This window comes from Camellia sinensis, chromosome 15, assembly GCF_055761805.1.
Source record: "Camellia sinensis isolate YWXY chromosome 15, ASM5576180v1, whole genome shotgun sequence".
Classification (NCBI taxonomy): domain Eukaryota; kingdom Viridiplantae; phylum Streptophyta; class Magnoliopsida; order Ericales; family Theaceae; genus Camellia; species Camellia sinensis.
Genome location: NC_138975.1, coordinates 135,835,610 through 135,841,950, shown reverse-complemented (window position 1 = coordinate 135,841,950; position 6,341 = coordinate 135,835,610). Strand labels below are relative to the sequence as shown.

General features: G+C 29.9%; 1 long non-coding RNA gene and 1 pseudogene across 1 annotated transcript; both read right to left on the bottom strand.

Moving 5' to 3' along the window:
- Window positions 1-1,506, bottom strand: LOC145813319 (PR5-like receptor kinase pseudogene; annotated as a pseudogene).
- A 3,439-nt stretch (window positions 1,507-4,945) lies between these two features.
- Window positions 4,946-6,020, bottom strand: LOC145813729 (uncharacterized). The gene is made up of 3 exons (XR_014356961.1): window positions 5,677-6,020; window positions 5,486-5,554; window positions 4,946-5,385 (listed from the first exon to the last, which is right to left on the bottom strand). It is a non-coding gene; the product is annotated as an uncharacterized LOC145813729 (long non-coding RNA).
- Window positions 6,021-6,341: the final 321 nt, after the last annotated feature.

Here is a 6,341-nt window from a genome sequence, read left to right as displayed (position 1 = left end):
TTAAGCATGCAACATAGGTACAATGCTCTCTTTCTTGGGACATAATTTAGCAAGCCCAAAATAAAAAATCTTTGGACAAAAATCTTTGTCTAGAAGAATGTTATGTGGTTTTATGTCAAAATTGAAAATGCATGTTGTACATCGACGATGCAAGTATTCCAATCCCCGAGCAACCCCAGGGCCGGCGCTGAGTTATTAGGGGCCTGAGGCGAATTTTTTAAATTGGTCCCTTCATGTATCATTACCTTAAAAAAAAATTATTTGGATAAAACAAAAAGGATAAAAATTTATTTCTATTGCATTACAATTTAACAAAATTTAGATAACAAATATACACACATATATATAATAGTTGAACTTTAATTAGTTGAATCGAATCTTTATTTTTTTAGCTTACCAATGCTATAAGAACTAAAATTAATTGGGGGTAAGGATGAGAATTTTCGACACAACTCAAGCAATATATAAAATTAGTAAGTTAGGGTTGACTATTTTTCAATATGAATCTAAGTATGACACGACTCAATAATATGAATTATTAGTTATATATTTTAATGTTCACTAAGAGATGCCATGATATTTTTTTAATCTTTTATTTAACTCTATGTAACGGAATAAAAAAGTATGTAAAATACTAATTAAGGCTAATATCTTTTTGTCATTTAAGATATGTATTTTTTTGTTACCTATTTTAGAGTCAGTCTAATAAAAAATATATAGTAATAAGGTACAATTTTTTTAATTAGAAAAATGCAATTGAATTAAAATCAAACATTCTATGAATAATTTCATTTAGTAGAAATAAATTTTATAAAATTCAACTTATGGGAAAAATTTTAATCTCTTCATACACTTGCTAAATTATTTTTAACTAAAAGTAAAAGTTTTCACATTAAATATCAATCGGACACAAATGAAAATAACACCACACAACAACATGAAAATAAATGAATTGAACTAATATTAAAGTAATTATGAAATAACATGACATGATACACTCCCCTAATTGGGGGCCCTAAATTTTGTTTAAAATTGGGGGCCCGAGGCGACCGCCTTAATGGCCTCACCTTAGGGCCGGCCCTGAGCAACCCCTACTACAATTTTGGGCATTGTTTTCCATTCCAAGTGGTCATTTGTCTTCTGTGATTTGTTGTTGTGTATGAACTTCTCAACAGATCCATTTGGCATGTACTCATAGATAAGAGCTCTTTTGCGACCCTCGAAACAATACCCTATAAGGCTTACCATGTTGATATGGGAAGTCCTACTAATGCTTGCAACCTCATTTATGAACTCTTCTCCATTACTGTCTTTTGTTTCATTTAGAAGCTTGACAGCCACCAGACGTCCATCAAGACTCTTGCCTTTGTACACATCACCATAGCCGCCTTTCCCGAGTTTATCTCGGAAAGAATTTATTACTTTCTTTATTCTTGAGTAACTATATCTTTCTGGCAAAAGAGATCCATTAATTTTCAAGAAAGCTTCCACATTTTCATCTGCCATCATTGATTTCCTCCAAAACAATATCAATTTGTATGTTGAGGTTTTCTTTCTAAACTAGAAAATCAAAAATGCACATAAAACTGCTACTCCAACCATTAAAACATAAAGAATGAAAGACGTCAAGTAGTGTTAAAATCTCTGACCAGCCATTTTTTTTTTTTTTTTTTTTGTGAAGTAATGCAAGAATTTTGTTAACAAAAATCAAAACTAACTCAATTGTTCACAAAAAATTACTACGAACAAATATGAATCGTAAACTATGTTCTAGTTATAATGAAATTGATCAAACCTTGAACAAAGATAACAGAATGATTAAAGCTTTTATGCATTTAAGGAAAGACATAGAATAAAATTCCAGTCCCATACCTACATCAATTTTCAAGGTCAATTGTTTCTTTCCACCTGCAAAACATAACACCACACCATTAACTAAGGCTGTGTTTGGATAGGAATTTAGAAAGGAAAAGAGAAAAAGTCCTGAAATGTTAGTGAAATGTACATGTATTGCATTTATATTTCACTACTTTTTCTCTTTTCCTTTGTAAATTTCTACGCAAATCAATGATAAAAACACCAGCCTAAAGAGACTTAATTTTGAAGCAACAATGCCCACATTAAATGAATAATTGCAGCCCAATCTCGGTAATAGAACATTTTCTAAGCTTGTTAGAAGGCTAAATGAAACAGTACAAGTTTGATATTTCTCGCTTTTGTTTTTCTCTTTTTAATGTTCCATTTACATGAATCTTTTTTCGTATTCTTTATCACTGTCGGGAGTAAAATGACATTTTAATCCTTTCATAACAAATTTTCCCCCAATCTAAAATAATAAATTATTAAATAGCACATTTTTCCCTCTAGTATTTGTTTTTGAAATTTTTTTCATTTTAATCATGGTGTCACAATTCTCTTTTCTAGCTTCTTTTCATTTTACCCATAACTTTATCACATAGAATTTTCAATAGTGAGATTTGAACAATTGACCCAAGATTAAAGACTCATGAGCAGAAGGTACTCTTATGTCAATAAACGAAACTTGTGAAGATTTTGGTAAAACCTATTTTTATACATGTGCAATCCTTCCAAATAAATAAATAAATAAATACAAATTGTATCTCATGTAATAAATAAATAAATAAATAAAATCGCACTCCCTATAAAGTCTGTGTAAGAATTGCTCTTCAAATTTTAATATGTTTTCTTATTAAAACAAATCATTGGTAATCATATCTTAAAAAACCTTACAATAAAGAGGGAATACTGTATATTTAGTTGGTATGAAATTATATTAAACATTTATAATTTTTTAGTTGGTATGAAATTAAATTAAACAACTTTTTATAATTTTTTATTCTATTTTATATGTACTCTTATAGTTTTTTTTCAAGGGATATTTACCAATAAATCACATCTCACTAACAAATACTCCAATTAGTCTCAAATTTTTCTATTGATCTGTTAAGTCCTATTAATGGAGAGTTTTTTTCCGTGTGGTCCAATTTTTTATTTTGATAGCATTTTGGTAAACAGTACCCTTTTATTAATGCAACATGTCTGATGTGATACTCCAATGTGGCAGGTATTAATATCACACCCCAACGATATGACACTCTAAAAAAATTAAAAACTCCTTAGTGTACTTGTTTTAAATAAGACAACGTGATGCACTACAACAAATTTGGGATTTAAAGACGAAACAAATTTGTCCCAAAATGTATATATTTCGTCACCCAAACTAATTACGACGAACATTTTTCGTCACCCGTTTTGTCTCCAAAGGGTCGTCGCTAAAGGGTCTTAGAGACGAAAAAAAAAAGTCGTCATTGAAAATGATAAATTGGTGACGAATTTTTTTGTCTCCAATACACTTTGTTGGGAACATACTTGTAAGTAATTAGCGACAAAATATTTTGTCATTAAAGAAGAAATTAGAGACAAAAGTATTTCGCCATAAATATAAGAAATAGAGACGAAATAATCTTGTCACGTTTAATATAAACGAAGACGAAATTTTTTGTCAAAGAAGCTACCAATAGAGACAAAAACAAATTCATCATTAAAAATGATAAATTTGTGACGAATTTTTTTGTCTCCAATATACTCTGTTGGGAACATACTTGCAAGTAATTAGCGACAAAATATTTTGTCATTAAAGAAGAAATTAGAGACAAAAGTATTTCGTCATAAATATAAGAAATAGAGACGAAATAATCTTGTCACGTTTAATATAAACGAAGACGAAATTTTTTTGTCAAAGAAGCTACCAATAGAGACAAAAACAAATTCATCATTAAAAATGATAAATTTGTGACGAATTTTTTTGTCTCCAATGTACTATGTTGGGAACATACTTGCAAGTAATTAGCGACAAAATATTTTGTCATTAAAGAAGAAATTAGAGACAAAAGTATTTTGTCATAAATATAAGAAATAGAGACGAAATAATTTTGTCACGTTTAATATAAACGAAGACAAAAAAAAAATTGTCAAAGAAGCTACCAATAGAAACAAAAACAAATTCATCATTAAAAATGATGAAATAATGTCAAAAAAAATTCGTCACACATTGAGGATAATAATGACAAAATGTGACAATATTTCTTGTCATGACAAATTCATTTAGCGACGAAATAAAGAATTTATGACAAAATTAATCATCCACCTAAGCCAAATAAGAGACAAAAAAACCCTTCTTTAGGGATGGAAAATTTTGTCAATAATTTCATAATATTTTTTTCCACATTATATACCTATTTTATCAAAATCTAAATTTTAGTTCAACAAATATGACCCTGTTCATGTTGAAACCTGTTGAATATAACAATTCCATCACAACTTAACCTAACCTGTTATCAACACATTTACGAATTAACAAAATGAAAATATCCATTCATCATTACAAATAATTTCATCCTGATATAATAAAATAGTGAAATATCCACAAAATATCCAAAAGTTATAACTTGTTCAATTCCACCAAAAATCCAACAATAACTAGTGTAACTCCAAAAAGTATGTGTATCCTTATCAAACAAAAATGAACATTCAAACAAATTACATCATTGTTGCACGTCAAAAATGCCATCCCAATCCAATCTGTAAAAAAATAAATTAAAAGTTTTAGTAATTAATCAATTATACAAAAGATTAAAAACATTAGTAACTCATCAATTTACAATTAGATCAATTATACAATTTATCCCTGTAACAGACTTTTTTTTAGATTATGAGAACAAAAAAATTAATTTTAAGGCTAATTCACAAATGGTGCATCCCATTAATGTGCCGTAAGTTCATACAACTTATATTGGTCCCTCCTAAGGTGTTTCTATTGGTTCTTGTACAAATCTATAATTGTGTGATAATTTAGCATTTCGACAGCCTTTTTTCAAGCTTTAAGTATAGAGAAAAAAATATATTTTTTTAAACAGGGCTGAGAAACACCAAATTGAACAAACAAATAGTTAATTGAGGCTGAAATCAAATTCTATTTTCCTGCATGGACAATGATAAAATTAACTGAAATTTTTTTCAGGTGAAATATCTTCTTCTAAAAATCAACCCACAAAAAACTTAAATTAAAATAAATTATTTTCTTCTTTAGACATAAAAGCTTGGCAATATTTATACCCAGTTGTCATTTCTTATTATTGTGTAAGAATGATAGTCTGAAACTATGTTACCATTAAAAATATGAAGGCAAACATTTGATGAAAACGGAACAAAAGCATCAATTCTTGAAACAATAAGTTCTAACAAGACTTTAAAGTAAACATCAACCTTGGAAGATACTGTCAGTATAGAAAGATTTGGTGGATGAGTGACTGCTCCCATGAAAAGAACAACATTAGGGTGTCTCAACCTCAACATGATTTCAACCTGCACAAAGCAAACAAGCAGTCGTCTAGTTCAATTCTTAAAAAGAAAACCACTTGGATCATTAATAACAGCACATGATGCAAGATGTCAGATTTGGTACTTCGCATTTGAATTGAACAAGTGCATCGCCTGATATATCTTGGTCCATGAACTTCTTCACAGCAACTTCCTGTCATGGAATCACATTTTACACTAGATAAACCGTTAGAGAGTCGTAAACTATAATTTCTGTAAGCAACTATTGACAAAAGGTTCGATCAAATTCACTAATGCATCTAAAATATAACTTACAGTGCCATTCCAATCTGCACGATAAACCTCAGCATATGAACCTGCAAGGTAGGAAATTGAAGCAATTCAATATTCAAGCAAATATCAAACTCTCCCAATGCATAGATTCTCTTATATTCTGGAAAATAAAAAGAAACCAATACATAGATCTAAGTCTAACTACATCCAAAAGATCAGTTCCATCGTAGTTAACTTCCAACATCAATAATGATTGAAATCTATGTCCGGAGGATACAAGTGACGAGTAGGATAAACTTGAATTCAATATGGATGCCTGAATTGAGCCAATGCAGCAATGCTAATAAAAATTAAAGACAATACCCATTTATCAATTTGGCTGCATCTTTTCTTCTAATTCCCAACCTCCCCCACAACCCCCCCCACCAAACACACACAGTAAACCATAGGAGTTTGAATATTACGTGTACTTTTCTTTGGAAAATAAATGTCGGCTACTATGGAATGTGGTGTTATGAAATCCAGGAACTTTAAACAATATAAATAAGAAAAACTTGAAACATGTACTGCAAGGATTCCCCAACTCAGACTACAGCACAAAAAAATATTAGGGCATACAGTGGATAAAAAGCATTTGTGTAATTCAGAAAATTTAGAGGTAACAGAGGTGTGCAAATCCATTGGGCCAAGCTACCCTTTCTAACAGT